The sequence below is a fragment of the Leuresthes tenuis genome, unplaced genomic scaffold (assembly GCF_036924035.1).
Source record: "Leuresthes tenuis unplaced genomic scaffold, fLeuTen1.0.hap1 SCAF_23, whole genome shotgun sequence".
Classification (NCBI taxonomy): Eukaryota; Metazoa; Chordata; class Actinopteri; order Atheriniformes; family Atherinopsidae; genus Leuresthes; species Leuresthes tenuis.
The window spans coordinates 16,726,021-16,740,976 of NW_027325377.1; the positions used below are offsets into that span (position 1 = coordinate 16,726,021).

The following is a 14,956-nucleotide window of genomic DNA, read 5'->3' on the forward strand; positions in this document are numbered from 1 at the left end:
GAAATATATTTCCATGTCAGAGAAATTCATACCTGCAATATCAAAGATGTATGCACATACATTTCTCCTGTTCCTCCTGCATTTTGATTGAGAGCTGAGAGGAAAAAGATACATAGCTTACTAAATGTATCTAAGTATTGTGTATATGTATATGTATTTCTTTTGTATATATATATATATACAATATATATATATATATTTCATCGTTATGTGTTCGCCAGCACATACTAAACAACCCAAGGCTGAGCAGTCTGCTGTCACATTTAATTTATCAAGTATGGGTGTGTCTCTTGACCTCTTGTTTCACTTTTGCTGGCGACAGTGGACATAAAGTGAACTCTTTGAGATGAAGGACTTTTATAAGCAAAAAGAATAAATTGAGCTGCTCATTTGACTTTTCCATAATATATGATATAATACTGACTAGATGTGCAATCATTTGACAAATAAATGTAAATCAGTGCAAATATCTCACTCGAAGTAAATCGAGTTATATTTTGCTTCATAGAGTTTTTGGTTTCCTTCAGAGTATCATGCAGCTTTTTTGTGTATGAAAAGGTGTTGGAAACCACAAAGTCCACACCAAAGGGAGTATTATTCTCCTACACAAAAACCCCAGGTTTCTAATGCAGTCTTTACTTGCTTTACTTTAGTAGTCCAGAATGCAGCGAATCATCTGATATTTGATAAGAATAAAAGGGCAAATGTCACTTCATTAATGACTGAACTCCACTGGTGACCCATGGCTGCCCTAACCGATTTCAACTCATTACAGTGGTGGCTTCAGGCTATCCCCCTTGCATTCTGAACATAGTCAGGCTTATATAATATCTTTAAACTGCTGTCCCTACACACAAGGCAGTCTCAATCCAGACTGACTTCGAGGCTCAGGTACTAAGTTAGTTATCCGTTACTTTAGGACATGCAGTGGGTTGCAATTTGGAATTTGTGCCACTAGATGTCCCCACATCCATCTCACTGGACCTTTGCCAACATCACCGTGAAACACTTTTGTGGAAAAAGAATAAGAATCTGCCTTGCATTCTGCTATTTTGGAACCATCAGGCGAATGGATGTCAGAGCAAACTGGGCCAGATGAGGTGGTATATTTCTTAAATAAAATACATACAGTACAACATTGTGAGTCTGTTATGTATGTGCTTCTGCTTCTTGCTTCTGAATGTATGTTCCTTGTACTGGTGTGCTCAGGACGTTGTTAAGGCTGTCTTTGGGCAGACTGTGTGAACACCAGTCAATAACAGCACAAGGGAAACAGTCAGTTTAAATATGTGCTTTGCACACACTTGTGCTCCGTCAGCAAGAGCAAGGACTATTACATAAAATCAGATGATGCAGCACCTTTTCATGGGGTTAGGTTGAGGTGTGCAGAGGTTTGGACGTGTGCTGTTTGTGCTACAGAACGTAACCACTGAGTAACAGCTTGTGATTGACTTTTTATTCTTCATTTACTGCTTTGCTCTGGAACTGGTCATAGCATGTCTGTCATTACCACCACTCACAGCCAATTCTGCCTGGTTGAGCTAGGAAGAATTGGACAAATGAGGAATGCAGTGTTTGAAAGCAACAGCTAAAAATACTAGCCTAGTCTGCCTTTAAAGAGTTAGAGGCTAAACAGAGCAAGTTACAAAACCTACAAAAACAGCTCTTCAGTATAAGAAAAATATAGCATTTTTTAATATTAAAGCACATAGACTGCTTCTGTAGCAGTTAAGAGACCTACTAAATAAAATTATGAACCTGCAAAATAATATAGCACGGGATATTGAAATATCTCATAAGAGAAACACAATATTCTTCCCTCTGCTACAGTCATAAAAATGTAATTTAAGTTTTTTGCTGCAAACATTTAAACCTCATAATATAGTCAGCCACCCATAACCACATGCAAATACTGTATCTGTTATGATAAACCATGCTGCGTTTAGATGCAAAGCCTCCTGTTATGGCAATCTGTATGTTCAGCAAAAAGAAGATATCACTCAATAAAACAGGTCTTTAGTTCATTGTTGCTCTTGTTGTCTCACTGCACCGTTCACTATTCTGAAAATTGCTTTACAACCTGTATGTATTGATCAACATTTGTCTTTTCTTGTGGGACCACATTTCAACTGCAGAGGGGTTTATTTTGCATTTTTTTGTGTTTGTAATTTGCAACTGGCCTTCCCTATCTTATTCTATGGGTAATTGGCTATGAAGCACATGGAACCAGGGACCTGCAGGCAACACAGAAAAAGGACAACACAGGCATGGAGGAAACTGCAAACACTGAGGCATGTCAAACTCATCCACCATTCAATTGAAGTATCTTGTTTAATTATTAGTTTTGTGGTTTCCTTCCTCTCAAATGTTCTATAAATTGTCCAACCACTTCTTATGCTTCATATTTTTGTGCTTCACAGGCTGTGCAGGTTTCTCCTCCATCTAATTTCCTTCCTCATTCCAACTCCTACACTGCCTGAGAGAGCAGCCATATCTCGATTACACCTCTGGAAATGCCTGTGCAATTTCCTGGAAGATTATACTGATGGATTTATCCAATATCAATCACAGCCAATGTGGATCTCGAAATATCCCTCCGCTTCTGGAAGGAGTTTTTGAGTAGTGGTCATGGAGCTCACCAGAAACGACAGTGTTGGGTCTTTTTTCCCCTCATCTCTTTTTCCTTTTATTGGTGGTTTATTTGCCAAAATTACGGTCAAAGTTGTATGTCTTTCATTCAAGTGAAACATGCATGTTAAAAATAGATATCGAACCATTACTGGGAACTTTACAGCTATTACCTCAGATGAAATAGAAATCGTCTTCATCTCCTTCAAGTAAAATTTCACTTTCTCCCTTAAACAAGCTGCTTTGAAAGATGTCACATTCCTCTGACCTCGGGGCTTTATTACCCTGTAATCATGTGTTGCTCTGCATGGCTACATTTGTTATTTGTCTTTGACAGCCTAATGTTAGTAGAAAGCAATTTTACCTGATGGATGATCATAAGACCGGGAGAGGTTATATCAGCTTCAAGCTTCACCAGTGAATTATGCACAACAAAATCTCATAGATGCCCAAATACCTGCCTTCTCAAATGCACTACTACTCTGTGGGCTTTACCTGCTGGGTATAATTGCAAGAGCTGTGAGGACTTCTAAGCTTGTCAGAATGTGCATGAGGTCTATTCATTATCGTAGTATTTACTTGTCCTCTTAAATCAAAAAGGCTGTCAGTCCTTGCCATAACGCTATGAAAAATTGTTGACTTATTTTCAAGAGGCATAGCTTGGACGACTGATTCATGGCTTTCAGACCATTCATGATCACAGAAATCAATCTGAGCTGCTCCTCTGTCCTGCACTTTGTCTGTTGGCGGCTATAGGGATAACGTGTCAAAGTGGGCCCCCTCAATCTTGTCACTTTAAGTGCAATCAATATTGCTTCCCCACCAACCGAACGCCTCTGAATATCAGCCCCCCCTTCTTCTCACACTGGGGTTGAACATTTCGATCGATATCTGACTGTAGGCCAAAAAACATCTGCAGAGGCAACAACAAAAAGCGGGTAAAACTAAATGCTTCACAATATACTGAAGACGAAATGAAAACAGAATGGAATTGTCTTTCACCATCAAGCCAGCAAATGTTTGTTTGGTCTAAATATTACATACTTCAAGTCTCAGACAACAGAATACAACACACTGGTCAGAGTGAGCATACATTAGCAGTGAATTCCACTGGGAGTCATAACAAAAGAAACTGCAATTCAAACTAAACTCACTGAAGAATATCAAACCACCCATTACAGCTCAATTACAACTACAACACAATTGGTTTGAGAAAATGTTTTTATCTTTCAGCACACTTTTCCTGCAGTGTTTTCCATTGAATGAATATGTTTTCCCAAAGCCCCATATATCACTGTGGAGAATTCTCAATGTATGGCCTGCCGTTTGCTTCCAGACAGCTCCAATCCATAAAAGCGAGCCTCTGGCCAATGTGTCTGTAAATTAGTCCATTTAAAAAATTCAAGAAGCTCAGAGAAAGGCTCGGTGTGTGGAAGTAGGTGCTTGGCCCGGGAAACGATTGTATTAATTGCCAGGGGGATTAGAAGCATAGACCTCCACTTCCGCATGCATATTTGACACTTCAAGCGATGTGCTCGAGCCGCTGTTTCTGCAAAGGGTTGATGTTTGGAACTGTACTGCATGCATATTAGATACAAAGTTATGAGAGGGTGTGAAGTAAGCACATTGCCATGCATCTGTCTGAGCTTGTGTGTCCCCTCTATTCCTTTTAACCAGAGTGAGTGTATGGCTGTGACCGCTCCCCCTATTCTGGCCTTAAAGACTGTCGCTGCCCTCTTGTGTTAGTCTTTGCCAGGGATTTTAGCTCGCTTGACACAGAACTGACAGTCCTTTCTGTGGTCGTTGCAAACAGACGGTAAAAAATAGACAGACCGAATATCTATTACCTGAAACAAAAGAACTCGTACATCAAGTGGCATTCAACTTCAATGCAAACAGACACGGATATGCAATCAGAAAGTGCGCACGCACACATCTACAGCGAACATCAGTTCAAAGAGCAGCGACGCCATTTGAGATATGATTCTGGACAGCATCAGTATGATGAAGAGGGAGAGCTCTTGACAGTGTTGTTGGTGGAACAGCATCAAACGGTGGTGTGAGTGTGTGCGTACGTGCAGACGCCACATCTGCTGATAATGTCCACACACAGCCCTCGAGTGAGAAGTGAGGTTGTTGATGGATGTTCTAGCCCTGCAGAGTGACATGTGATCTGATAGCTTTTGAAACATCTGCACATGATACATAGCCTCAGAAACATATCCTTGTCTAATCAAATATGTAAACAGGTTTGAAGAAGAAGTCTGACTGGAAGAATTTCCTGAAAAATCATCCAGTTCTCAACGACTGTGCACTGAATTACTAGTTAAACTGACGAGCAGTATTTGTTTGCGTTAGCCCTTGCTGCCATTTGTAATAGAAAGCACCAGTTTCAACACCATGGCATAGAGTGAAAAGAAAACGCTTATCAGATAATAAGGTAAGTAATAACTGGACAAATCTGTGCAATCTTAAGACGATCAGAAGCAGAGGTCAGAGGTCTTTTAAGACAAAATATGTCCGTTAAATGCTGTGTATGCTTTAGTACACACCAAAGGACAATTTTTCTCCCAAATAAATTGAATCTCAGTGGCCTAAAACGCTTTCCCTTTTGTCCATATTCATACTGAATGACATCGGCAGGAAAAACAAAATGCTCCCCTGGTGGATAGTTTGACTTCCAAGTTCTCAGTTCAAGACTTTCGTAGTCATTGGATGGTTGTGCTGTTCACACCACGCCAAGTACTTCACCTGTAAACGAATTTTTTGAAGTCCTGGTGGGTTCACACTACATGACTGATCACAGCAGGGGGTCACCCACTTCAAAATGTTTTGCCCAACTTGGTCCCTGACTTCTGTTTGTCAAGTGGCTCCAGGTAGTTAAATTTGCATTGCTTACCTGGTTGTTGAAGAGAAAGTGTCAGTTTCTCTTTTGCAAGTCTGACATGATATTGCACATTGGAAACATCAGAGGCACAGGTGTCTTGCCAACTTTAAACCTAATTCTGCTGTTTCCTAAGCAGACCATAGTTTGTTCCTTCTGCTTTCCATCGTGTCTGTTGTATCCGTTTTTCTTATTTTCCTTTTTCCAGGTTTCCCCTGTTGTGTCTCTTGTATTCTCATTGGCTGTAACTCTTAACTCATCAACTTCTCCCCTGCCAGAGAATCAGGCAATCTAGAAATTCAATTGGAGACTGGAACATCTTTTCTGAGCCCCACAAATTACCCCTCGTTAGTGTTCATACACAGCGACTGAAAACCACCAGTCAAACCGATGTGCCTAGGGTTGGGGGCTTTGATCTGTGACGTCCAATTTTTGTCTGCAATGTAAAAATCTGGCTTAAAGTTTTAGAGGGCACTTGGCTTAAGCTTTTCAGGAGCCCTGAAAGTGGAGGCGGCTGAAACAAACCTGTGAATGGGCATAGAAAATGCTATATAAATGTAATTGATCTAAAAGCTATTATCTAACTATTCATGGTTAATGGGGGAAGAAAAGTCTCCTATTAATACATCCAGCAGATCCAGCACCAATCTTACGTTATGTTTAGTTTATTTTTCTGTTCTCTGCTTTGGTTTCAGCAATCTTCAGGTGGGAAATAGCTGGTTCTTTAGCTGTTAAATGCTGCATTATTCACAAGTTGATTGCCAACTGTATCTGTCAAAGACACTGTTTTTTAGGTAATGTAACGTTGGTTAAATTAAACTAATAAGAGCACTTGAAATGAACCTGCACAGTAAAGTTGAAGGTGTTAAAACCAAAACAGTTTTTTAGTTTTGAAACTAAAAACGAGGCCGATGACTGCAAATCTTTCAACTAAACCGAAGGATGATAGAGGCCACAAAGTGAACATTCAGTTTCTGATAAATGCTGCATTTGAAACATTGTTTTAATTTAGTATATATTACAATGAATAAAATACTTACCTTAGATTATGGGAATATTCAACATGCAATAGAGCACAACTCACCCAGGTGCCACCCGACAGTGAAAACTGCCTCCTTTTAGAGTCGCAGTGTGGCGGTAGCACAGCACATAAAATATGGTAGGGTTTGCAACCCCCTGCTATTGGTGAAGAGCTAATTTGTATCCACTGATGCAGGATGAGCTCTTGTAACTGCTTTGAAGTGTCAGAAAAATGCCATACGTACATGCTTAAGGCTCAAGTTTTCCATTAGCATTTAGCTACCACAGAGCTGTGGCGCACAAAATTGCAGGTTGGAAAATAATCCAATACTGTGAGTAACAATATGGAACACATTTAACAGATCACCTGTATATGGATTGCTTTTTTGATGAATACATTCAGAGGAATTAGTGCTCCCTGTGAGACTTGAATTGACAAAGCTTTAGAGGGAGCAGATGTTCATTTTTGTGTCAAGATTTCAGTACCAAATTGAAATCAGCATCGAGTACTGAGTATTGACCCATAGAGATTGTAAATCAAGAAGAGCATACAGCAACTGTTTCCAAGTAAAATAAAAGAAACATAAATGTGCAATCGATGTGTGCAGAGAATGGTTGAGAGGTCTTTCTACTAAATTTCAAGAGATATGACAGAATTTAAGAAATGTTTCACTTGAAAATCAAAGCTGAAGAGGAGTTTGTCTCTCATGGGATTTGACTTGGTCTGAGTGTCATGAATAAACTATTACTGTGAGGTGTCTGTACTTACAGAGAGAGTTAAGCAGTCTGCAGTCTGTCAGGCTTTCTCTTGTTTGGGTGGCATATTCAGAATGTGTATGCTCAATGTGGCACCAGAGTCTTTCTTTGACAGAAGGAAGTGATGGGCGTATCTGGCTCCAGCTTCATGGTTAATTGCCATGGCCACTGTGCAAAAACAACAGAGATAAAACAGAATGAGCAATGGACACAAGTGATTTTGTGCTTCCTTTATATCAGTTGCTGAGATCTAGATGAGAAGTTTGATACTCTTTGATTATTAAACAGCCAGGACATGATTAGCTTAGCATACCAAAACCAGAAGAAATGCAGGCATGGTTGTAGATAACAAAATAAACTGTTACATCTAAAATCCCCTTATTAACATTTGCACCATATGTCTCTATTGTACATGCATCCAAAAATGATAAGTGAATAAGTTAATTTTATTCATACTATTGCTAATTAAGGTAGAAACTGATGTTACAAAAGCAAATATCCTTACAGAAAGGGTGCTACAGAAACTAACTAAAATTTCTTCCACTAACTTTAATGTGTTTTTTGTTTCCCACCTTGAAATTTAACTGGAATTTCATCTTGAGTGTAATCAGTTCATTAAGTGGACGTTGTTATCTGTTATCACCTCAGTAGATATGGCCAGAAGGTGCTCTTCCCCACCTTCTACAAGTTTCAATGAGGCATCAGCATCCATTTTGATCATGCGATAAACGGAAAGCAACACAGATTCAAAAACCTTAACCTTAACCCACAGCACCCACAAATGGGACCTCAGTCCATGGAATGCCCAGATGAAAACCCAGCAAGGAGACATTACTGTTGTGTGGAAATAGTTATTTTTAACTAAAAACACATTTTCCTGACCCAAACCAAGAATTTTAGTTGTCCAAACCAAATCAAGTAATTGTCTAACCAAAGTCTAACAGCCACTGAAAACACAAATTGCTCAAACAAAAGTGAAAGAAAAGTAAAGGATGAATATAGGAAACCAGTCCAAGAGGGTCCACCGAGTCCCTCTGCAGTTGACTGTGCGCAGCCCAAATATATGTAATCGTATGGGCTGAGCTCAAACAATGCATGTCTCAGGGTCTAAAATAATGAAAATAATCAAAATACATAAACTAAAAAGACAAGGAGGAAAAACATAACATAAATGGTTATACTGCTGTTTGCAGTTGAGTGCAGTTGACCTAAGTTTGTATGAAAATGACTCAGAAACCTTGTGCCCCGCCTTAAGGGACAAGGTGTGCAGCTTATGTCTGCAGCCATCATCTTCAAATGCAGATGTTGCAAATTTGTATTTCCTTCCACAAACTCTGAATGTACTGTAAACTGTGCAAGATAAAATAAACCCCTTTAGCTTAAGAGTTCATCAGTGCTCCACAGAGTGATTATTTTTCAAATGTGTGAAAAAAGTGGCGCTGACTTTGTTTGGTTTTTAGATTCCAGTCTACATTTCTCATCATTTGTAATGTACACCTCCACAAGACCCAAGGAATATGAGTGGCTCTGACCACCTCTTATGTAAATGATTGTGGCCTAGGTTCACTATGTGTGCACGCCCTGCAAGGGAGCAATAGCCCTCTGAGGCCATTATCCCAGAGTGTTGCAGCACTCTCAGTCATATTGCTAGATGACGAACAGGCACACCTCATGTTTAAATGGAAATTTCAGTCATAGAGCCTTGCAGGAACTAAAAGAATATCTGTAACCATGCCTAACTCACTTATTAAAAACAACTCTTAACAACCTGCTACATGTGTCTATAGAGTATGGAGTAACAAAACAATGTTGCACCTGCTTTTGAGCTGAAGTTGAGAAATAACCTGCTGAAGGTGATAATGGGATAAATCTTGAGCCCTAAGGCCACAGTGTTTGGTATATAAAGCCAGTGTGAGCCAGTGTGGGGAAAAGATTTGGCGTCATGATAGTGACTTGTGTTTGTGGCATGCTGCTGCGTGAACACATTACATTTTAATGCCTGCGCTGCGGCGTGTCTTTTACCGATATGATTAATCGCAGATGACAAAACTGCAGAGAAATCAGAGGCCCTGCTTCTGAAACAACAACAAAAAAAAGATGCCTTGAAAGAGTGAAGGTTGTTGCAGCAGAGAGCAAACATCAGCAAGGCTTTAGTGAAAGAAAGATTTGGGGAAAGCTGGAGGGTGAAACATACTCACGCTGTGAGTCACATCCCTTTAGTCTCACATAGTTAGACAATACATTGTCCAACTGATTTCCCCATGGAGAAAATTTGCCTAATGATCTTTGTCTCTGGTGCCCTAATTAATTTATTATGCTAATAGGCAAAGCCACGAGTCTGATCAGACATTGCATAAACTTAAGTGTACTTCAGTGTTCTAATCATGTAGGAGGATGATTTGAATGCTCCTAGCAATTCTGCTGCAAGATGATGAAAACTATTCAGAAAATTGTCAGATGATAATCAGGCATAAAATATCTAATAGGCAGCTTTGGATTTAAATCTCCCTCTTCAACAGACTTTGCTCCCTCATGAGCAAGTCTGAGAATTCTAAGTGTTCTTTAAGACTGAACATGTACATCAGGGACATAGTTTAGACTGATTGGCTGTAGGGTGGCATGACCTCGGATATGTTTCTTCTCTGCTGTGAGCAGTGGATTCACTTTATATGTGTGACGATTAGCAAAAAAACCATCAAGGCTACTAAACAGAGTTCCAGATTGGCACAGTCTGGCCTGTGTGTCTGTCTTTATTCTCACTCTATCACCTTAATCTCCCAACAGGGCAACCTCTAGGGAGGGGGAACTATTATTTCATAAAGCAGCCAATCTGTACAGCAGATTGTCATCACTGTGGAGCTCTAAATCTTTGGTAAAGAACATGCTCACAAACTTGCTTAGAAACTATGTTTCTTAACTGTCACAGAGGGACAATAAAGACAGAACACAACAGAGTTCAACCCACATTTCAGTGGCTTTGTGTTGCTTGATGGTGTTTCCCTGTCTCTTGCAAAAACAAACGGATAAGGCCTAAAAGCTGCTGGTGGGATGCACTACAAACAGGGTGGATAGAGGGTATAACACATAATGCATCAACAGGAAAAAACTGTGGGATGCTGTGCATTAGATGTGCAGCAATAATTCTGTCACTCGTGATCAAATATTCAAGTTTTAAATGATTTTGATTTTGACAAATTCATGACTTTATCTGGCATATGAGCAATCAATTGTAAATGTCAAAGTATTTCACAGGGATCAGATAATGTGATCATGTTGAGTTTGTCGATCTATCCCAATTCTTGGAGATCGTTTTCCCTGCTTGTCGGCTTGGAATTCAGAGTATCACTCGCCCAACTCCAAATACGGTCAGCTCAAGAACACGGGATAATATTGTCACTACTGTCGTCTCGAAATATCTCACACCTTATATGTTGTGACTGTGCTCTGCCTTCTGAATTAATTTCTCCTAAATATTGTGCAAACAGTCATCTGATATGCGGCAAAAAGATACATATCAAATGAGAAGCTTTGGAAATGGCTGGGCTGCTAAATAAATCCCATTTACATACAATATCCCCATTAAAACAAATGGGGGTTATCATTTTATCTTCCACTAAAAATTCTTTCCAATTAATATTCAGACGCCTGGCAACATGCAGCGATGAAGGGCACAAAATACACTCTGCAAGAGATCTTATAGCTGATCACAGCTGTGAAAATAAACAGCCCTCTCAGGGGACATTTTAAAAGTGTACTGTCTTGGCATCACTTAGAGGACACAGCCAATCTAAATGTAGATGCAGCATAGGTGAAGAGGAGGTTGGACAAGAAACCGTATCTAAAGGTGACCTATGAATGTTTTCTTGTTAACATCGCTGCATTTACATTCATTGTCACCCAAAAAACACTGCATTTTCTTTCTCATTTGGAGCAAGCTGAATAGCTTTGTACTGTCCATTAATTAGACCAGTCTTGTCTTCCTTCGTTATGTCTCTGCTCACGTTTGCCACAGTTTTCCTTATTAGTGTTTTGCCTGGCACCGGAATGAGTCTCAATGCCTCTCCTCTCAACTGCCTGCTCTACCTGCAAATAAACACACATTATTTCTTTTTGCAAAAACCAAATGTGACCAAACTTCTGCACAGGTTAGCAAGCCATCCCCACTGCACAGCATCCAGAACCGAGCAACTACTTGCTTTTAATGCGAACCTCAAATCCAGACTTGACCAAATCTGTTCATTTCAGTCAACAGAAGATTAAACTGGCATGCTACACAATACCTAATGTGAAATCACTTTATTTTCTACATGTCCAATTGCATGCGTAAACAGGGTTTGTGGGACAAACACAGCTCCTGAGGACCAACTTGAAGAAACATTATAGCATTGTAATACTAGTGCTCAGAATTTCTACCGAATACCTTTCATTCTAGACAGCAAATATTCATTTGGAAAAAATATTGACTTTTTGGGAGCAGTAAGGGGGATTTCCTGTCCTTTTCGAAAAGGATATGAATCCAACGTTAAATTGTATGGACTGGTTAGATGTATTAATTGCATTAATAGCAATTTTGTTAGTTAGCTTTTTGCTATTACTGAATGCAATACTGAAAAGGGACATCCTGTTTTTTGACTTTGACCTTTGGTTTAATCGTCTGACATAGTGTACTTCATGTTTTGTCAAATTAACTCAACATTTTATACAAGCTATAGCTAAAAAGTGCAATCTTGCTATTGGACCATTTTCTGCAGGTTGAAACAAAAGAAAAAACCAGGACAATCAACAATAGTTGCATGCTGAACTGCATGTATGAGTTTGTAAAACAAGGCAGCGAAGGTTCAGCCATTTTAAGATTTTTTTTGTGGGAATGCCACTGCTTGATTATTATAAATATGGCTCACTGTGAGTCGCCAGTGCATAAAAATCTCATAAAATTCCATTAAGTACAGAACGGAGCGTAAAAGAAGGATGTGACATGCAGGTAATGGAAAATGAGGAAAGGTTCTTGCCAGCCAGATTTGATATCCACAGAGATGAAGCCAGTCATATTATATTTTCACTTATCACAACTTCACCTCGGAACACCCTACTGTGAAATTGCTGTTTTATGTCTGAGGACTTCTGCATCACTAAAAGATCCCCTAAGGAGTTCAGTTTTAACTATCTTATAACAAAAACATCTTCACACTGCTATGAACCGTCTGAAGTGCTTTGGAGAGACCTCATCGAAAGCATAAGCAATAAAACGAGCCCTCCACTGTTTCTATTTCTAAATACCCCAAAGGGAACATCTGTAATGCAGTTTTCTAGTACTTTACATCTAGTGACTACAATTACCAAACGCACCCTTCAACAGTGGGCTGCTGCTTTATTGCACCATCAGCATTGTGATGGTGGTGGGTGCTTATTCAAACCCGGACTTGGTCACAGGTCTCAGCGGGCATCTCATCTGGCTCTTCATTATCTTCATTTCATCTAACATCACGGCAGGAGGGCATGTGTCTGGATAAAAAGTCTTGATTATGTAACTGTCTGAAAAACTGGCCGTCGGCCTATTTACAAGTCAATGCATCAATGCACCAGAGCCCCTGCACTTCCCTGGAATGCCAGAGACTGATGGTTCCAATATGCATGATGGATCTATAGGCTGATGTATGTTTTCCCCTAACAAGAAATCTAAATAACTTGTCACAAAAGCTGCATGGACAAGTGCCAGCATTAATTGAACCCATATATTCACTTTTTTTTTTTTTTTTTTCCCCATTCGGTTGATGTTTTTGAACTTACAGCCAAATGTTTGAGCTTGAGACTGCACATTGACTGCACGGTGACTCCACATTGGTCTTAGTTCTGCCCAGATGAATGCAAAACCCAAAACAAACAAAGAGAGAGATCAGTGGATCTGTTTAACCTCATGGCAGAAGGATGCACTATTAGAACAGAGTTTGTTTAGCACACACTGTCGCCTGGCTTCCTCCTGTCCTTTCCCTCTGTAGTACAGTATGCTCCAACATAACACCACGCAGAACTTAGAGCACTAATTACATTTTTTAGCAGGCAGTGAATGAGGTCATTTTGATGAACAATTTTAAGGCATTTGTACATTATCATTTCAATCTTATATCAGATATTAAATAGCTAAATGAACTGCATTTTATAAGCAGTTTTTCTAGTCTTGTTGACCACTCACAGCAATTTTACATGACAAGCCACGTTTACACATTCACACACACACACACACACACACACACATTGACACAGCACTACTTTGTCTACACAGGGTTACAGGCTATGCAGTGCTTTTTTTCTCTATCAAACACAACCACACACAGATGAATACATCAGTGGCAATGTATGGTTCAGTGTCTTACCCAAGGACACGTCGACATGTGATCTGGAGACGCCGGGGGAATCAAAACACTGACCTTTCGAACGGTAGATGAGTACTCTTCCTCTTGAGCTACAACTGCCTCCTTCACAACTGACCTGTAGATGTGAAAACTGCTTAAAGCTGTCTTTTCTCTGTCTCCTTAGGAATAAAAGATACTTTTTTATGTGGTCAAATAAATATGTAGCATCAGCTTGGATCAACCTGAGATATTCTGATGTATAAAGAGGAATACATTTAATCATAGATGTGGTTACATAAAGGAAAATGAATAAAAGAATTAAATAAATGTGTTTGTGTGATGATTTTAGCTTTTTGAAATCGGTTTTTGCTTTTCTTCTTTTCGAAAAACATTTGTCATTAGCAAATAGTTCCACATTTAGAGCTTGGTGGGGGGGCTAAGGTACCTTCTTTCTGAAGTGGGTGTGACAATAGATCCTTTTCGCTTAGAAACAGACATTATATGTATCCATGATTTCTAATGTAAAATGGTTACAATTTACTCTGTTTATTTATTACACAAATGTTCTGTGATTTCAACTCAAGGAGCCCAGATCTGAAATTTCCACAGCATCCATTGTGTCATCGCACTTTGTTGCTTTGCCTGTTCTCCACCGTGCAAAACTGCATAAATTGCAGTTTGTGTTTAAAGGCTAAACTGGTACCATCCCATTCTGAGACATCAAAACTTTGAATGGTACATCACCGGACAAATTTGTCGCTTTGGCTCCACTCAGAAACTCTTTAAGTGTCAGGGCGACTCAAAGTCAAGACAAACTGTTTCACTAGATTCACATGAAGGTATTTTATTACAGTGGTGTTGCCTTTTGTGTTTAAGCAAAGAGACAAAACTACATTCTACTGGCAATTACATTTCCTCATGCATCCTTATGACTTGAGAATTTACAGTTTTTATCACTTCCATCAATTTTTCTAAATGACCCAGCAGGATCTGTGTCCCGAAATGATCAGATATGATGTTGTGTTAATGGATTTGATGCTTCACTGCACTTGGAGCCATTGATGTTTTCTTTTTTTACACTCACCCCAATATTACTGTGTACCACCAACTTCACAACACGAACTCCGTTTTCCCTCCAAAGTACGTTTGGACATCTTGGACTGGGGCAATATAGTAAAACATCAAAAATCGAAGGATGGAAAAGTCTACATGAGATTATTTGTGCTCACAGTGTATTAAAAACACATTATTATTCACGGAAGTTTTAAATGAACAAGAAAGATCTAAATGATAAAAGAACCCAGTGTAGTCTTTAGTC

At 39.4% G+C, this 14,956-nt stretch overlaps 1 protein-coding gene across 1 annotated transcript in view; it reads right to left on the reverse strand.

Moving 5' to 3' along the window:
* chrm2a (cholinergic receptor, muscarinic 2a) overlaps positions 1-14,956 on the reverse strand; it is a 75,901-nt gene that overhangs the window by 39,573 nt on the left and 21,372 nt on the right. The window contains exon 2 of the mRNA XM_072377513.1: positions 7,302-7,456. The gene's annotated coding sequence lies outside the window, so the exon portion shown is untranslated. The remainder of the gene's footprint in view (positions 1-7,301; positions 7,457-14,956) is intronic.